This window comes from Nelumbo lutea, chromosome 5 (genome assembly GCF_056320005.1).
Source record: "Nelumbo lutea isolate HS-2025 chromosome 5, American lotus-T2T, whole genome shotgun sequence".
Taxonomy (NCBI): Eukaryota; Viridiplantae; Streptophyta; class Magnoliopsida; order Proteales; family Nelumbonaceae; genus Nelumbo; species Nelumbo lutea.
The window spans coordinates 69,646,069-69,666,293 of NC_142688.1; the positions used below are offsets into that span (position 1 = coordinate 69,646,069).

Genomic DNA, 20,225 nt, shown 5'->3' on the forward strand with positions numbered 1-20,225 from the left:
GTATCATATGCTTTATTGTAGTTCCGTTTTATGACCTAAATGTTAAAAATAAGAAGATAATAAAGATATTCTTGATCCAAAAGACTAATATTCAAGGGGCCATGGTAAGATCTTGGGCTGACAAGAGAGAACAGAAATTCAATCCTAGATGGCTAAGACCAACATTAGGTAATGGCCCTTGTTTTGAAAGAGTGATATTAAAAACATGAATCAACAAAAGTTGTGATCATGTAATATCTAATGCAAGTTTTAGAATGATATACCACATTGCTAAGAACTACCTACCTACTAGGGTAATCCTATATTCCTATCCCTCCAAACCTATTGACATTACCAACTTTGAAATGTTGGTACCCAAATTTTACTTTTAGACTTTAACATGGACGAGTTTATATCGTGGTCATCGGTCTACTATTAACCGTTTTTGTTGTCCTTTTTCTTTTCACATTTGATTATATCATATGAATTTTGAATTTTCATCCTATTCATTTAAAGATCATGTCTAACGCTTCCAACAATGCCTTCTTTTACTCTTTTGTTGTCCTTTTTTTGCTTTTTTGTTGTATTATTTTTTTCTTATAGGTTGTAGAAAAAGATGAACTACATTTTTCTTCTTTCTTAGATTAGAAAGTGAATTGTCTTTTGCATTTTTCATTTCATATGCTTTTTGTAAATGGATTATTCTTTTTTATTTTTGAATTTGTATCAATTAATATGAAACAATATTCAGAAAACAATGGTTATGTTTTAATAGATATGTCAATGTATTGTTTTAAATACCAAATTAAACGTTGTTATACCAACTGAGGTCTGGTTCATTGGTGTGTTAGTTGGTTTGTTCCAGTATTAACGCGGATTCAAACCCTGCAATTATCACTTTGGGGAAAAGGGGGTTAGGGGGAAATTACAAATTATGCATATATATATATATATATATATATATATATATATATATATATATATATACCTAAAAAACAAATTAAATATTATTATATAAATATATAAACTTTACATATGATAAAATAAATTTTTTAAATACAAATAAATGATCTTTAAAGACAATTGAAAGTACCAAATAGCAATTAATACTTTTAGTGGCAATTGTAAGTATTATAAATTTATTTGCCTTAATTTTAATTAAAATACCCCTAGAAATAATATTTGGTGGCATAATACATGCCTTTAAATAAGAGCAATTAATATTTACTCAAGTGTGAACTTTGCCAGCAAAATCGAATTATTAGTCGTGTGTTTATTGAGACAATCACCAATCTTTTATTATTTTAGAGACATTTTTTTAATATGAAAAGTGATTTTTCTAATAATATCATATCAGCACGACAATCGCTATTAATATTATTGGATGCTTGTTATCTTTATAGCGTTTCAAGCCCATGATAATTCAAAGTAGTAGGTGGTTGTGGGGCCCGATTTATGGTTAGTAGGAAAGTTCAAAATCAGCTACTGCATTCGGAGTGGTACAGGACTAAAACCGTGAATCACAACCGTTGATGTAATGATATGGCCCACTAAAAAACGCCGTGACTTGATTGCTTCTAGATATCTTCGTTGCTCTTCGGGTCCCACGCTCACTTATTGGTCGTCGACCATCTACTATCACCATTGGATGGTTGCCCATATAAAAAAACCACCCACCCATTACTGAATTAGTGAACACAGAGAGAGGGAGAGAAACTAGAGATAGAAACTGTGTGAGAGAGGAGAGATGAGCGAGAATCCACAAACGTTAAAGTCTCTGGTGCTTCCATGGAAGTTGAGGCTCCTCCTTCGTATGATCTCGGCTATTACAAATCTCGCTTGTCGATCTGACGGCACCGTCAACCGCCGTCTCCTCAGCTTCTTAGATTCCAAGGTTCCGCCCAGCGAAATACCAGTCAGAGGCGTTAAAACCGCCGATATAACCGTCGACCCTACCCGAAACCTCTGGTTTCGCGTCTTCACCCCCACTGAGCCTGCCGATAACGTCAGCCTTCCGGTGATCGTCTTCTTCCACGGCGGTGGATTCGCCCTACAAAGCGTCGACAACAAGGGATATGATTTCATTGGCCGCCGGATGGCGCTTAAGGCCTCCGCCGTCGTCGTCTCCGTCAACTACCGCTTCTCACCGGAACACCGGTTCCCGGCACAGTACGACGACGGGTTCGACACTCTCTTGTTCCTCGACGGAAGAAGTTGCAAGGGGTTTCCGGCGAATGCCGATCTCTCGCGGTGCTTCATCGCCGGCGACAGCGCCGGAGCCAACTTAGCTCACCAAACTGTGTGCAGGGCGGCGAAAGCGGAGTTTCAGGAGCTGAGGGTGATCGGGTTGATCTCAATCCAGCCGTTCTTCGGCGGAGAAGAGCGGACCGAATCGGAGTTCCGGCTCAGGGGAGCGCCGCTAGTGTCGGTGGAGGTCACGGACTGGTTGTGGAAGGCGTTCTTGCCGGAGGGTTCGAACCGGGACCACGAGGTGGTGAACGTATCGGGGCCAAATGCGGCCGATATATCGGGTCTGAAATATCCCACGACGTTGTTGTTGATCGGAGGTTTCGATCCGTTACAAGACTGGCAGAGGAGATACTACGAGTGGTTGAAGAGGTCGGGCAAAGAAGTTGAGTTGATCGAGTACCCCAACGCGATCCATGCGGCCTATGCATTTCCCGAATTGCCCGAATCTTCTCTCATATTTACGGAGATCAAGGATTTCGTTGCCAATCAATCTAGAAAAATGTCAAATTGAGATATAAATAAAACGAATAATATTAATTGTTAATTTTATCTTTATCAATCTTGTAGCCGATTATTAATGGGGACTATTCCCAATTTATTAACTGGTACAAGAGATAGGCGGTGTGTATGTGTGTGTGGTAGTCTCCTTCCAATTATATTTTAATAAATTTGACTATTTATATGTTGATAGAATATGTCATAATTATGTTACATATTGTTTATAAAATTACCTTTTAACATAGAATATAAGAATATAAAATAGTTAGTTCTTTTTATATATTATTAATCTTATCAAAAAAAATATATAATCAGTTTGGAATAGTAAGAACTTGGGACAAAGCCACGTAGCCAAAATCATATAATAAGTACACTCAGTCAGTTTGGTTTTTTTTTTTTTATAGAAAGCTAGCAAGATAATTCATTAAATAAAAGTCACATATATAAAAACCAAAAGAGATTAAAGTCTAACTAAGTATTGGTTGGCCAGATTTTGTATCCATTCTGGCATATCAAGCATAAATAACCCAGACTCTTGTATACCCTTTTTTTTGCAAGCATAACCAAAAGAAATTGCAAGATCATCGGTCATTGATCACCAAAATTTGACAGTCAGATTACACTTCAATTACTTCTTTGTACATACTCAAAATCTCCAGGCTGTTGAGAATTGTCATTGCTTCTATTTGTATGGGGAAAGTTGCTATAGATTTGCCAAAAACTGTAGCTATGACGATACCATTTTCATTCCTTAGAACTGCTCCAAAACTTGACCTTCCAGGACCCTCAAAACTTCTATCCACGTTTAATTTAAACTTCCCTGCATCTGGAGCTTTTCAAAAAGATGATCTTTCCTCATTCGAGTTTGGATGTTGAAATGAAGAATCTGACGATCTTGCTTAGAAAATTGATGGAAGGTGATTTGGCCCGATCTCGTAGCACGAATACATGTGGGCGTGACCTTGCTCAAGCGATGACTCAGCGTGACAGCATAGCAAGCGCAGCCGCAACTCAAAGGGAAGGACCCACCGAGTTCAGCCTGGCAACTCGGCGGGATAGGCTACTCGCCGAGAGCTGCCTGGCCTGCACCTCCTCCTCGAGGCTAAGACACCCCGAGCTACCTCCGAGCTCGGGGCCCCTTGACCTTTACTGATACCCGAGCTCCTCCCAGTGGATTTCAGGCCACTCCCAAATAGGAACACCCCGATCCGCCTCTAGATACCCCATGGTAAAGACACCTTGGGTCGGACAGCTCGGTGTAGTTTGCCACAGACAGCTCGCCACTTGCGGGATAGCTTAGCACAGGGTAACTCGCGAAAGAGCAGGTCAGCATATCGTAGGAAGATCTCCTGCCCGACCACTGTACCCAACAAATCTGGGGACAACAACCACGTTCCTCGTCAGACAGTGTCATGCCTGCTACCTTTAGAGGGTGCCTTGCACCTAACAGGCACGTACCCTGCAATGATGGCCCCACGCATGCCACCTCAACCCTGCCTGTAATGGTTGCAGCAGGATGACAATGGTGGTTATACTTGCCTTGTCAGAGGCTAGTGGGCCTGATGCAACTGAATTTTGCTATAAGAAGCCCAATATCAAAGAACAGAGGTAACTCCTATTACTCGCTCTATCTGCACTCTTAGCCTCCATTCTCTCTTTGCATTTTCTATAGAATTCTAACTTAAGCATCGAAGTGTTCCCGCTGGGCAAACCCCCCTGGGGATTCTTCATCTTCTCCATCTCAGGTACCTTTCAGGAGCCACGCAAGTGCCAGGTAGGAGTAACCGGATTGCGCACCATCAGAAATCATCACTCTCTCCCTCCACATCCTGTAAGAAGATGCAAGAGTGACTCTAGGGGATGGGTCAACGTTCTCAAAAATTTTCATGTTTCTAGATTTCCAAATATTCCATAAAAGCAGAAAAGAAAAAACCATTAGGTTCTCTTTTCTATCTCTGCCTGTTAAACAAAACTCAACCTAGTTTTGAAACCAAGTATTAAAATTTGAATTTGTTCCAACTATCCCCACCATGAAATTTAGGTGAGATCCAAACTAGGCAGCTCTTGCGTGGTCACATTCAAAAAGGCAGTGCATTACACTTTCAGGGTATTGGTTACAAATAGAGAAAAGGCTGTCATTTGAGAGTTTCCTATAATAGAGATTTTCCTTCACAACCAGGGCATTTGAGAGCATTTCTATATGAAGTTCTTGATTTTTGGGTCAATTTTTGTTTTCCAAATTTCAGTCCACTATTTTTTCCCCAATCTAGCCACAGCTTCAATGGTTGGGACCCTGTTGAGAGATGCTAGGGCATAGTACCCAGTCTTAACTTATAAACACCTTTTGGGTTTAAAGTCCATTTTAACTTATCCTCCCACTCTCCCCTAACTAGATTTATACTCAAGATATTTTTTTTTTGTGATTTCCTCCCCAAATTTTTCTTCAACCACTCATGTGTTCCACCCTTTACCCACTTCCCTCATGAGGTCCTTTACCCATATCAAATCAGGGTTATATGTTTTGCGCCCCATAATTTTAGAGGATTCTACATTTGTTAAACAAGGATCATCCCAAATCCTTACTTTTGTTTCAACATTTACTACCAAACAAGCTCTTTTCTGTATAACCTCTCTCACGGCTACCAAACTTTGCCACCCCCAAGAACCTCTCTTGTGCAGATTATCAGTCAAAAAATTTCTATTTTTTAAGAATTTGGCTTTCATGATCTTAACCCACAGGTTATCTTCTTCCACACATAACCTCCGAGCCTACTTAGCCAGAAAGGCTAGGTTAAATTTATAGGGATCCCTCCTAGCTTATTACCTCCTGCACATTTATTTTTGCTTATTACCTCCTAGCTTACCCAATGAGTTTTCTTTTGTTCCTTTGACCCCCCCCCCCAAAAAAAAAAAAAAAAAAAAAAATCTCGATTGGATTCTCTTTAGGTCACTACAAATGTTTTTGGGTAGTAGAAAACAGGACATTGTATAGTTAGGAATTGCATTGGATACTGCTTTAATCAAGACTTCTTTCCCTACTTGGGATAGCAGAGATTCATTCCATTTTGAGAGCAACTTCTCCACTCGTTCAATTAAGAAATTGAAAAGACTCCTCTTAGGCCATGTTCGCTTTTTGGTAAGTTACTTACCCTAGTAAATGCAGTTACATGGATAAGTGCATTTACCCATATTCTTTTATTTCTCGTGTAAATAAGGCAATGGCCATTTTAGCTATAAAAATCTATTATTAAAATGGGCATTTTTATTCCATACAAGTGTTGGCAACTTTCCCCCTAGGTGGGAAAGTTATTTACCCACCTAGGAGATGGGTATCATTTACCCGAGTAAGTGGTACCCAGGAAAATAAACTTTCCCTATTCTGATATTCCCCACATAAATCTGAAAAAAGAACATGGGATTCTTGGTCAATGGGAATTACAATCCCATTGACCAACTTTCGCCCTCTCAAAATCCGAAAAAAGAACGTCCCCTTAGATTTACCAATTTTAGTGGGAAGACCTAGATATATAGATGGGGTATCTACCCTCTTCATTTTTAAAAAATTTGCCAAAAGCTTTTGCAACCTATGATGCATATTCTTACTGAAAAAAATCTTGGACTTATAGAAATTTACCTGTTGACCTGAGGCTTTCCCATAAGATTTGAGAGCATCCATAATACTTTGCCCCTCCTCCATTTCTTCTTTAGAAAATATCTAACTGTCATCTGCAAAAAATGGATGGGGCTAGCTCTATGAGCTTTGTAGACAGGGTTTCCAAGCAAAGAAAATAAGTAAGGAGACAGAGGGTCTCCTTGTCTCAACCCTCTTTCTGGGATTAACTTTTGACCTAGATTTCCATTAACTAAAATCCTATAGGAGACAAAGGACACACGTTTCATGACCCAGTTAACCCATTTGTCACAAAATCCCATCTTTACCATAGCTTTCTCCAAAAAAGTTTCATTCCACCCTATCATAGGCTTTGCTCATGTCCAACTTCATAGCCATCCAAGGAATTCTTCCTCTAGCATCTTTCATAAAATGAATGATCTCATGAGCTATGAGGATATTGTCCTCTATATATCTACCGGGGGTAAAATCACTTTGATTTACACTGATTAACCTTCCTAACAGTGGCTTAATCCTATTTGCTAAGACTTTATCTATGATTTTGTAGATGGAGTTACAAAGGATGATAGGTCTAAAATGAGCAGCCTCCTTTGGGATTTTGATTTTTGGGATCAGGGCTATGAAAGTTTCATTGAATTCCCTAAGTAAGGTTCCGGTCTCAAAAAAAGCTTTTTACAGCCTGGATCACATCTCCACACATAGTTCCCCAAAACTTTTGGAAAAATAAATTTGGGAATCCATCAGGACCAGAAGCATTCCTGGGGGCCATCTAAAAAAGAGCTTCCCTAATTTCCTCATTTGTGACTTTTCTTTCAAGAAGGTAACTCTCCTGCTCACTCAACCTGTTAGTGACACAACTTAAGAACTCATCTTGCTGCTTAGTTTCCAAAGAGCTAAAAATACCCTTGAAGTGATTTTCCAGTTCTTTTGTAATCTCCTCCTCTAATAGTAACCATTCCCCATTTGAATTCTTGAGAGAAGTTATTTTGTTCCTGCTACTTCTCCCTTTTGCTACTGAGTGAAAATACTTGGCGTTTCTATACCCCACTTGCAACCAATTAACTCTAGATTTTTGCAACCACATAATTTCTTCCCTCTTCAACCACGTATTCAAGTCTTTTCTAAAGAGTTTACTTTATTTTGGTTAAACTCTTCCCCTACTTTGTATGCTTCCTCACTAAACTGATCCTTGAGGTCTTGAACTTTTTTCTTTATATTTCCAAAAGTTACTCTCTTCCACCTCACCTATTCAATTTATCCTTCAAATCTCTACACTTACCCACTAACTTCACCTGACTGGACCCTCTTCTATTATTACTCCAAGTTCCCTCCATGAGCTTTTGAAAATCTTCATGATCAGTCAACATTTTCTCAAATCAAAAAAATCTTCTCTAATATTTTACCTTGAAATCCGTATCTAAGAAAATAGGAAGGTCGTCCGAACCTAATGCGACTAGGATTTTCACCTTGCAATTTTGGAAATGATTCAGCCAGAGAGTATTACCTACCACTCTGACAAGTTTGGTTCTGTATATGCCATACTTTCAACCTGTTCCCTGTTTTTTTTAGCTGTTGTGACTGAGTTGGTCACACGCTGCCCATCCAATCAAAACCCACCCATGGGATAAATAACACCTCATTGGCTATTATATTTGGATATCATAGTCGAACCCATTCCGAATCAAAAGTGTCCCAATTAATATGGAGGGTGAATGTTCGGAATCTGAAGTGCTTCTCCAGAGACCACACTTCCAACATGGTCTGACACTGCATATATGATTATGAAACTGGGATCCGAGTTCAGATCTATTACCGAAACTGTCACAAGTCATTATGGTCCTAGGAGTGAGATATTCTCCATGTCTGGCTGCAGTCACCTGTTGGGAGCATTGTGCTGGTAGCAGATCCTTACCGTTGAGATCCACCGTGCGATTGAACGATTTTGTGGGGAGCAGATCTTTCGAAAGGGCTGTTGGTTAGAAAATTCAACAAATGTCAATTTTATGAGTCCATTTATCTTTTTCATTGATTGGTAAGAGAGATGACAATCAATGGGTACAACTAAGTTGTGTCAAGTTAGGATGTGGCAATCGTGCAATGACGTGGCCCTATTGGAACCACAAAGATGAAACATGAGCGACTCAAGCACCACAAATTGTAATAACAAATGTTGCTTCAATCACAGCACATCTCCGTCATGTATTGGAAACAATGTTACACCATTTCTGATACTATCATTGAGAGATGTTCTCAATACACGGTGGGGGATGTGCTCCGCGATATTGTGGAAAACCATCTTATGAGGGGCTGATTTGAATTCGAAAATCTGTATAAGGCCATTATAGCATTATCTAGATTGCTCCCCGTTGTTAAAATCTATTGATTTTGAAGATGTTTTCGTTTTAGACAAGAATCACAGGTTGGTTTTTCGGACGAACTTTGAATTATGTGGGACAAGTTTTCTTGTTTCTTATACTAATGGATTCTACGAAAGACATGATACCAAAAATTTTAGACTTGCAATTTTTTTTTTTTTTTTTTTGTTTAAAGGGAAATTGGATAAGAAAAAGGGAACCATTAGCTCTTTATTGGTTTGAAGGAAAAAGTAGGAAAAGGAAGAGAAAGGTAGGGATCCCTTCCCTTCAAATCAAACACAGTATAGTTGATTAACTCTTTATAAGAGGATGCTCCATGCGCATGAACAATTCACAATTGTTTTCTCCTTTATAATGTATTCAATGAATTCAATTAATTGGCTAACACCCATAAATCAAGTTTTTACAAATACCGAGAATGCAGAAACCTCAATGGGTGTTTACACGAATCACATCCGAATCAAACTTTGATATGATGTATTTGGGCTCTGTTTGCTTTTCAATAAATTATTTACATGTAAGTGCATTTATTCATGTTCTTTTATTTCCCAAATAAATAAGCTAATGACCATTTTAACAATAAAAATCCATTATTAAAAGGGGCATTTTTGTCCTATCAAAATGTTGGCAATTTTTTTCACGGGTAAGAAAGGTATTTTCCCACCTAGGAGATAGGTATTAGTTACACATGAGTGATACCTAGGAAAATAAACTTTCCTTAGGCCCTAGTCACTCCCCTCATAAGTCTGAAAAAAGAACATGAGTTTCTTGGTATAAGCAAGAAAGAGCGATTTTTATCTCAAAATCCAAGATACGAATACCCCCTTGAAGTCGGTGGTAGGTGGCACAACCCATTCCTATCATCTCCCTAACTGACCCTCTCAAATTCCATAGGCTTCAAAAGCAACTATAACCAAGAAAGAGTGATTTCTCCCTTTTTTCATGATAATTTCTGATGTAGGTGCATTCGGCTAGGCCAATAACGGGCCTACACGTGTCAGGAGGTGAAGCTCAGAGCGGAGCCAATAAGGGCACGTGCAGAGCTGACCTTGGCACCTCGCGCATGACCAATTAGGGTGGACGCGGGACTGGGCCTGGCAGGCCTCGCAGAGCCAATCGCGTGGTGTCACATCGCACCATCCGATGATTGCACACCTCGGTACAAACTACATCCAGACCGTCTGAGGTCACCTACCTCCAGGCGGCCTCAAGTATAAATAGGAGGTGACTGCCACAAGGTAAAGGATCCAGAACATGAGAGCAAATTGACAGTGTTGACCTCGGATAATCCGAGCATCAATAATTGGCATCACCTGTGGGAATGTCAGTAAGACTTCCCCCAATCCAACTTACAATTAAAAGGATCAATTCCTAAGTCTCAGCCAATATGGTGAGAAACACCAGGAACACCTAGAACCTAGTCATAGCGAAGCATTTTCAAGCGGTCCTCGATCGGTTGGACCACCTCGCCCGGCAAGTGGATGAGGCATACCCCCAGGAAGGAGGCCGCCCTCAAAATGGCTTCCCCACCAAGACCTCGACCCACTAGGGAAAGCGTGAGCCCTTGGACCCGCTACCCCTCGGCCCCACCGACTATCACTAGGCCGATCCTTCAAAATCTTGCAGCAACTAGCACACTAGCCAGCCCCGCAAGCAGCAAAACCCCCTAGTTGAAGAGGGAAAGAATCAACACTGTCCCACCCGGACTCCAAAAAACACCATCGCCACAAACGAAGAGAGAACTCTTGGGACAAAGACAGGTAGTTTGGCCGCCACAGCCCCCACTCGAGGGCAGAGGCCCGATGATGTGAATAAAAATTATCATATTCTTATCTCTGATATTCAGTCTTTTTACACTTAATTAACACTTAATTGGACTCATTACTCTTGTATTTTGATTCAGGGCAAGGAAAGAAGCCGTCAGAAGAAAGACAAGGCTAATCAGATGATTTTTCACAGTTTCGGCACTGTTCAGTAATCTAGGAATAACTCCCATATCCGGACTCCAATTGTGCTGATTCTGGATTCACTGGAAAGATAAGAGAGAACTCTAAAACTTTCATGTTTTTGGTTTTGACAGATTCAGCCTGAATCGAGGACAAAATCAGGACCAAAGTCAAAGAAAATCTGTAGTGAATCCCAACTCACAGTTGAAGCCCAATTCGCAGAAAAGCCTTATAGCAGCCCAACTCGAATTCAAGAATCCAGAGTCTTCTCATATTTGAATTTCAAATGTAATCCTAGAAAGTTAAAGAAGATTGAGATCACTAAATAAGAGATAAGATATGATAGGATTAATTTAGAACTAACCTGGATTATACACTCTTGAGATAACTCCAAGTAGTTGTAACAGCCCCTCCTCCTAAAACTATATAAAGGGTTAGGCAGACCAGCTCCAGCATGGAAGCTCTCTCTAAAGCAATCAAGAAGACAATCAAGAAGGCTTCAAGAAGGAGATCAACAAGGCAAGAAGGCTTCAAGAAGGAGGTGGCGGCAAGGAGAAGACAAGATCTCAGCTCCAAGGGCAACATCATGAGTTATTTCTTTCCTCTTGTTTGTCTTATTTCCTCTATCATGAATTCATCTATTTGAAGCTAGGGCTGTGGAAAGCCTAACCATGACAATGAATTGATTTCTATTGTGATTTATCCAAGATTGTTATTTTCATTTAGTCTATGAGTTATTATGCATAATGCGATTAGGAGTTTGGCCACCTCTTAATTGATTGGGTTTATGTGAATGAATCGGGAGAGGAATTCATATAATGGATTAAATAATTCATGGTGTGAATTGAATGGTATATAGGGATATATATACATGATTCATCTGAATGTATAAGTTTTTCTTTGAACTTAATGCATTTCTATCTTGAGAACTCTAGTCGAGAGATCGAAGGGTTACTTGATAGAAATAGATTTGATATATCTTGGGAAAGAATATTAAATAAATTTGGAAAAACTTCAGATTATGAAAATGATAAATTATCTTGGTTAATCTCATCCATTAATATTTATTGGAATGGTTAGGCGGATCAATTATCCTAGTGATTTCAGTTAATCGTTGCATATTCAGCTATTGATCATCATTACTTTTATTTTCTTTTTTTATTTTTAATTTTCAGTAATTCTTATTGTTGGATCTGAATTTTGGTTGTCCAAATAATTAAGGAATGATGTAGTTCTAATGCTTATTTTGTTAAATCCTTTTGGGAATGATATCTTTATACTACTTGATAACTAGTGCACTTGATAGGGTTATAACCATAGCTATCAAGTTTTTGGCGCCGTTGTCGGGGATTTAATCCTAAAATAATATTAGAACTTGTTAACCATGGTTAATTTGGATTTTTATTTCTGTTTTTATTTTTTTATTTAATCGTACTCTTGTTGTGTTCAGATTTATTAGTGTATGACACACGCTAGAAGAGAAGAACTAGCAGAATTCGATCCTGAAATAGAGAGAACCCTTTGCATATTGCAAAGAGCCAACAAAGGTAAAACGAAAGAGAAGGTTGAAAGAGGCGAACCAGCATAAGAAATTGAGGAAGAAATGGCAGACGAAGCAAATTGCACCCTTTTGGACTATGCTTGTCCAACAATGGATGGGGCTACTTCTAGCATTTGCAAGCCAATAATTTCAAGATCAAGCCTGCAATTATCCAAATGATTCAGACGAGTATTCAATTTAGTGGGTTGCCAAGTGATGATCCTAATGCACATATTGTTAATTTTCTAGAAATATGTGATACATTTAAACATAATGGAGCTAGCGATGATGCTATTAGGCTTAGACTTTTTCCATTCTCATTACGTGATAGAGGTAAAGATTGGCTTAACTCACTCCCTGCAGGAAGCATCACCAATTGGAATGACTTGACCCAAAAATTTTTTGCTAAGTATTTTCCACCCTCTAAAATAGCAAAATTAATTAATGATACCACTACTTTTGCTCAATTAGAGAGGGAATCCTTGTATGAGGCATGGGAACGATTTAAAGAGATGCTTAGGAAGTATCCTCACCATGGGATACCAATTTGGCGTCAAATCCAAACTTTTTATAATAGTATTACCCCCTCTAATCATTCCATTATTGGTGCAGCTACAGGAGGTACTATCATGAGGAAAACGCCATAGGAAGCTTATGATCTAGTGGAAGAAATGGTGCCAAATAGCTACCAATGGAATAATGATCAAACTAATCGAAGGGGAGTATACCATATCCATTCTTTTGCAGCTTTATCTGCTCAACTTGCTAGTCTGAATAAAGAATTAGATAATCTTAATTTGCAGCAATAAATGCATCGTCTAGCAATCCATGTGATCTCTGTGGTCAATTAGGACATATTAATTCTGATTATCCGTTAGGTAATCCTTTTGCTCCACATGAAAATGCTAACTTTATTTCTTATGGTGGCAGGCCAAATTTCAACCCCTATTTGAACACATACAACCCAGGGTGGAGGAGTCATCCGAATTTTTCATGGAACAGCAACCAACAAAAAGCGCCCATGGGATTTCAACAGCCGCCCCCACAAGATAAGAAGGATAATTTAGAAGAAATGATTTATAAGTTCATTAATGTTGCTGAAACAAAATTTCAAGAACATAAAAAAAAAGATTCTTAAGTCAAGAAGCACCAATTAAGAACTTAGAAGTCCAAGTGGGGCAGATTGTGAATATATTGTTGGAAAGAAAAGAGGGACGATTGCCCAACAATATAGAGAAGAATCCAAGGGAGCAAGTGAATGCCATTGCTTTAAGAAGTGGGAAGACTGTTGGCGAGACCCAGAATTATGACCAGAGAGCTGGAAGGGTTAGGTGGACCAATGGTCCTAGTGATTTCAGTTAATCATTGCATATTCAGCTATTGATCATCCTTGCTTTTATTTTCCTTTTCTATTTTTAATTTTTAATAGTTCTTATTGTTGAATCTGAATTTCGGTTGTCCAAATAATTAAGAAATGTTGTAGTTCTAATACTTATTTTGTTAAATCCTAGTGGGAACGATATCTTTATACTACTTGATAACTAGTGCACTTGCTAGGGTTATAATCATAGCTATCACCTGACGCCACGCCTCTCCCATGTAGGTCCCAGACCTCCACGACCTCCTAAATGATCGTCATCCCAGAAGGAATGGCCCGGCCCTGCATCCGAGTACTCAGGGATCCGAGCTGACCCCCACTGAGTCTGTGAGGATCGGGACCGGGCCCAGGTCCCCCTCGACCCTCGGACTGTGGACCTAGAAGCCCAGCTCAGGGCCATCAAGGATGAGCTCCGCCAAGTTATAGAGAGTAGAACCGACGCTTCGGCCAGCTAGAGCCATCCGACAGCTAGAGCCCTGCATCCGTGTTGAAAATGTACAAAGGGACGATGGACCCCAACGATCACCTAGAAAGTTTCAAGGTGCTCATGCTCCTCTATGGGTACTCCGACGCGCTAACATGCCAAACTTTCTAGGCAACCTTCAAGGGGGCAGCTCGGCGATGGTTCTCAGGCCTCCCACCTCGCTCAATTAGTTCATGGGAGCAATTCACCAACTTGTTCCTCACCCACTTCATTAGCAGCAGGTGATGCCAGAAGTGTGTCGTCTCGCTAAATGTCTGTCAAGCAGAAGCGGGGAGAGAGTCTTCGATCCTAAATCGACCACTTCAAGAAGAAAGGACTCAAGGTCTGAGACCTCGACCCGATGGTCTCCATGCATGCCACCATCAATGGTCTCCTCCCCGGCTCGGCCCTAGAGTGCTCTGTAGCCAAGACCCGCCGAAGTCCAAGGCGGAATTCCTCAAGAAGGCCCAAAAGTACATCGTGGCCGAGGAGGCCACGGCCGATGACCACCAAGAAAGGGAGGCTGAGCGCCACCGTGAAGATCCCGAGAAGAAGAGAAAGAATGGAGACCACTGCAACAGCAACAACAACAAGGATAATAGGAAGCCATCGACCACAGCCTCGGCTCTGGCTAATAACCAATATACGCCACTCAACTTCACCTGAACCCAAACCTTGATGCAGGTCAGCAAGGAGGAGTATGTGAAGTGACCTTAAAATTGAAGAGGAACCCTAAAAGGGGAGACCCAAAGAAGTACTGCATGTACCATCGTGGTACCGACCATGACACTGAGGACTGCTATGAGTTAAAGAACAAGATAGAGTCCCTCATTCATCGTGGTTACCTCAAGCAGTACTTCGGGGGCGAGGCCAAGGCTTCGTCCTCCTAGTAGTAGCACCACCACCACCAACATCTCGTAGGCATCACCGACGTCATAGTCGAAGGCTCGGCCTCGGCCCGCAAAACCTACGCCAAGCAGCTGAACATCCAAGGGCCAACCCCTAAGAAGCCGAAGTAGAATGTAGCCCTCACCTTCACAAACAAGGACCTAAAGTGGTAGCTCCTCCGCAAAAATCCTCTTTTATGAAGTATTTGAGAAGATGAAGCTAGTGCCCAAGTGCCTCTAGCCTACTGACATCCCCCTCGACGGCTTCTCCAGCAATGTAGTTCAGTTGGAAGGAAGAATCACCCTACTAGTTACAGTAGGGACAGAACCTCAGCAGGTAACGAGGATGACAGAGTTCCTGGTCATAAAGATCGGGTACCCCTACAATGCCATTATCGGGAGGTCGACCCTTCACGTGTTGAAGGCAGCCATCTCCTCCTACCACCTTACCCTCAAACTCCCCATCGAGCACGACGTCAGAGTCGTTTGGGGGGATCAACAAGCAACTCGTCAGTGCTACGTTGCAGCACTAAAGAGCAAGAATAAAAAAGCACTGCCACTCGAGGATCTCGACCTCAGGAAGGAATCAGCGAGTCTAGGCCAGCCGGCTGAGGACCTCATCTTGGTCCCTTTAGACGAGGCCGAGCCTGATAAGGTAATCCACATCGAGTCCAACCTTCCCCCAAAAGCCTATCCGAACTGGTAAGATTCCTCAAAACTAATGCCAACGCCTTTGCATGGTCTGCCGCTGACATGCCCAGAATTGACCCTTCGATCATTACTCACAGGCTGAGTGTAGACCCGAGCTCTAGGCCAGTTCGGCAAAGAAAGAGGAACTTTGCACCAGAGCAATGGAAGGCCATAGGAGAGGAAGTTGACAAGCTACTCGACGTCGGCTTCATCCGAGAGGTACACTACCCTAACTGGTTGTAAAATGTGGTTATGGTAAATAAAGATAATGGGAAGTGACGGATCTGTACTAATTTTATAGACCTCAACCGAGCTTGTCCAAAAGATAGTTTTCCTTTGCCGAGGATAGACCATCTCGTCAACGCCACTATAGGGTACGAGCTACTCAGCTTCATGGACACCTTCTTTGGATACAACCAAATCAAGATGCATTCTGAGGATGAGGAGAAGACCTCGTTCATCACTAAGCACGACACCTACTATTACAAGGTTATGCCCTTCGGCCTCAAGAACACTAGGGCAACCTATCAGCGCCTCGTCAACAAAGTTTTCAAGAATCATATGGGGAGGAACGTCAAAGCCTATGTAGATGACATGGTGGTGAAGAGCCTGAAGGTTGAAGCACACAGCTCAGACCTGGTCGAAACCTTCAACACTTTGCAAAGGTATAACATGAAGCTAAACCCCAGCAAGTGTGCCTTCGGCATCACCTTGGGCAAGTTCTTGGGTATTGTTGTCACTCAACGAGGCATAGAGGCTAACCCTAAAAAGATCCATTCCATACTGGATATGGCACCACCTCGGTTGGTGAAGGAGACATAGAGACTAACAAGCCAAGTGGCCACCCTCAACCGCTTCATGTCGAAGTTAGCCAACAGATTCCTACCCTTCGTCCGATCCATCAAAAAGCTAAACAACTTCCATTGGACGGAGGAGTGTCAACACGCCTTCGACAAACTAAAGACATACCTTGCCTCACCCCCCTCCTTATTCGTCCCCTCCCCAGAGACATCTTGTACTTGTACCTATTAGCCAGGGACGAGGCCATCAACTCAGTCCTTATTAGAGAAAAGGAAGTGTAGATGCCAATATACTACGTTAGCAAGGTCCTTTGCGACGTCGAGACCAGATATCCCGAGGTGGAGAATTTAGCCTTCGCCCTGGTGGTCTCGACCAAGAAGCTTAGGCCATACTTTCAATCCCTCACCATAATGGTCTTGAGCAATCAACCACTCAAAGCCATCCTCACCAAGCCCGAGACCTTGGGACATCTAACAAAGTGGGCCATCGAACTCTCCAAGCTTGACCTCTAGTACCAGTTGAGGCCAGCAATCAAAGCCTAGGCCTTGGCAGATTTTGTAGCAGAATACAACTTCAGCCAAGCCCTCCATCGAGATCCTGAAGACAAACCAGAAGAAGGACCTCGGCTAGTCAAGGAAGCTTGGCCCACCTAGAAGCATTTTGTTAACGGATCATCCAACTCTAAAGGAAGTGGAGCAGGCCTCATCCTTCTCACCCCAGATAATGCTGAAGTAGAGTTCGCATTGAGGTTTGACTTCCTAGCATCCAACAACGAAGCTGAGTACAAAGCCCTCATCGTCAGATTACAGCTCGCTATGGACCTCGGCTCGTAACAAATAGAGGCCTTTAGCAAATCCCAACTAGTGGTGAACCAAGTCAATGATGAGTATGAAGCTAGAGAGCAAAGCATGGTGAAGTACCTCAACAAAGTTCAAGAGTTAGCTTTCCACTTCCAACATTTCTCTTTACAGCAAGTCCCATGAACCAAGGACATTAGAGTTGACGCCCTATCCAAGTTGACGAGCACCTCGGGCGCAGCCCTCAGCTGCACAGTTCATGTGGAGAAATTACCTCGGCCATCCACTAAAGAAGCACATGTCCTCGCAGTTCAAGATGAACCATCATGGATGGACCCCATCATCAACTTCCTTTTGACCGAACAGTTGCCCGACGATAGGAACCAGGCCAAGCGACTCCAATGTCAAGCCGCACACTATGCCTTGCTAGAGGGAAAACTATACTGAAGATCCTTTACACCACCCTACCTCTGATGCCTCCACTAGGAGGAGGGAGACTACGTGCTCTGAGGAATTCACGAAGGCATCTGCAAAAACCACTTCTAGGGCAGAGCCCTAACCCAAAAAGCACTAAGTCAAGGATACTTCTGGTTGACAATTCAGAAAGACATGACTTCAACCCAATTTATGGCATCGAAGTCGTCATCCTGGCGGAGATCGGCCAACCAATGCTTCAAACAGAGGAATACAACGAGGCCAAGAACAATGAAAAACTCAAAACAAACTTGGACCTGCTATAAGAAGTCAAAGAATAGGCACAAATCAGGGTGGCAGCCTACCAGAAGAGGGTAGCCCGCTACTATAACTCAAGGGTCAAAGAAAGACACTAACGAGAAAGATACTTCATCCTTAGAAAAGTCATAGTGCCCGAGCCCCGCGTAGGAAAGCTCGGCCCCAATTGGGCGGGTCCCTACAAGATCAAAAAAGTCCTCGCCCCCAGTACCTTTCAGCTCAAACACCTCAGCAGAAGACCTATCCTCGGACATGGAATTTGGAAAACCTCCGGATGTACTACCAATGATTGTAATACCTATTGCCTGAACAGTGAATAATAGTGCAAAGTTTCTCCTTGGCTCAATTTTTTAATAAGTGCAAGTTCTTATGCTAAGTGGCCAGGACCCATGGCCACACGGCCAGCTGACGTGCCCAACCTCTTCCAAGGCCTACGCACTCGGACTGGACTATGGTCAAGACATACGGTTCGCGATGAACCAAACGTCCATCCAACCTCCGCAACCGAGGCAAGGACAGGCAGGGGCCTTGACTACTAACCTCGACCAACACACTTGGCCTATAATGAACAAACACTAATCCAAGCACCTCGCTAAGAAGCAGCAATCCAAGTCGACTAAGGTGTTACACACCTCGCCCCCATTTTTGGGAGTTGGCGGCCACCTCGGCTCCTCAAAACTTAGCGCAATGAGGAGTGTGATGTGTGTGCAAATTACACATAAGTTCTGATGTTTATGCATGGTTTTGATGCTGATTTGTGTAAATTCTTACCTCAATTTAGCTTGATTTCAGGAAATTATCAAGGGAGACCAACTTAGGGGGAAGATAACATAAAACCATGAAAAAGAGGCCAAGTGGAGGCAATTCAGCTCAGCTGGGAGAAAGGCCTATCCAAGAAGCCTAAGGAGGGCTATTCAGCCTATGAAGCCTAGGCAACACTCCATGGGGGAACCCAAGGAGAGAGCCTAGCCGAAGCTCTCCAAGAGAGCCCATTCGGCCGAGCAAGAGGGAGGCCCATGTACAACTCAAGAGTAGCCCAAAGTGCAACCCAAGGAGCCTAAAGGCGGCAAACTTTCTAGAAGAGAGAAAGGGGCTGAAGAGAAAGCTATAAAAGGAGAAGAGAAAGAAGAAAAAAGGGTTCAAACTCCTTTAGTTCGAGATCCTTTTGGGAGAATTGAGAGAGAGGCACGCAAGAGAGAAGAAAGGGGGAGATTCAAGAAGCTTCAAGAGAAGAAGAGGTGCTGAATCCGAATTTGGAGAAGAAGCCATTGGAGGAGATCAATTTAGGTTATCTTCTTCCTTGAATTCTGCGCAAGTGGTAAATGATCTAAGTTAGGGTTTCATGATATTTTCTCACTTGATTCTTCTTTCCTGCTGTAATTTAGTCATGTTTTATGTAATTTCATATCTGTAATTAGTTCTCTAGGGTTATTTGAGTGGATTAGATTCAATCTTGATGTTTCTTGATTACGATTTTAATTGTTAGAATAGCTAGCCGAATTGAATTTGTATGTTGGACTGTCCGAATTGCTTGATGAAGAATTTAGACAATCTGATTTCTATTTGGCCGAACTGTTCTTAATTCTTGGAGTTTCTAGATTGCTTGAGAAAGAGTTTAGAAATTCATATATGCTAATCAAGAACCAAATTGAATACAATGTTAGAGATAACTTGTACAATTCGGTTGGTCTTCATTCAATTCTGCAATGATGCCCTAGAACTCCTGATCTTAATAAATGCATGAGGATTAGATTCTTGATAGAGATATAAGAATCATCACTCATGCATAGATTGAGCATGCGCTCAAGAGAGACTGTCCATAACATTGGGATTTTACCAAACCAATGCTGAATCTCAATCCAATCGAATGACCTAGAGAATTAATTGTTGAACCAAATTTGTTCACATATAGCTTGTCTTCTCAACTGCATGAAAAGTGTTTGATCCAAATTGCTAGAGATAGTTTATTAGTTAGGAATTCAGTTTTGATTAGGTTAACATTTCGGTTAATCAGATAACAGATGGCTGATATATTACTAGTAGTTGTTGTATAAGTCCTCATGGGAATGATACTCTATTCATCACTTTATTACTTGAGCGGCTAGTGCACTTGCTAGTGTAAGCAATACGCATCAGAGTGCAACCCTGATTACCTCGGTGGTTCACCTCGGGGGGTAACCCCAACTACTTCGGTGGTTTACCCTGGCCCCGCCTAAGGGGAACGTAACCCCGATTGCCTCGGTGCTTCACCTCAGCCT

At 41.8% G+C, this 20,225-nt stretch overlaps 1 non-coding gene and 1 pseudogene across 2 annotated transcripts; one reads left to right on the top strand and one right to left on the bottom strand.

The window, feature by feature from the left end:
- Positions 1-1,660: 1,660 nt before the first annotated feature.
- On the top strand, positions 1,661-2,922 carry LOC148852832 (putative carboxylesterase 18 pseudogene; annotated as a pseudogene). The gene has a single exon (XR_016099541.1). The product of XR_016099541.1 is annotated as a putative carboxylesterase 18 pseudogene (transcript).
- Positions 2,923-12,653: 9,731 nt separating this feature from the next.
- Positions 12,654-12,760, bottom strand: LOC148852833 (small nucleolar RNA R71). Its single transcript, XR_016100088.1, has one exon. It is a non-coding gene; the product is annotated as a small nucleolar RNA R71 (small nucleolar RNA).
- Positions 12,761-20,225: the final 7,465 nt, after the last annotated feature.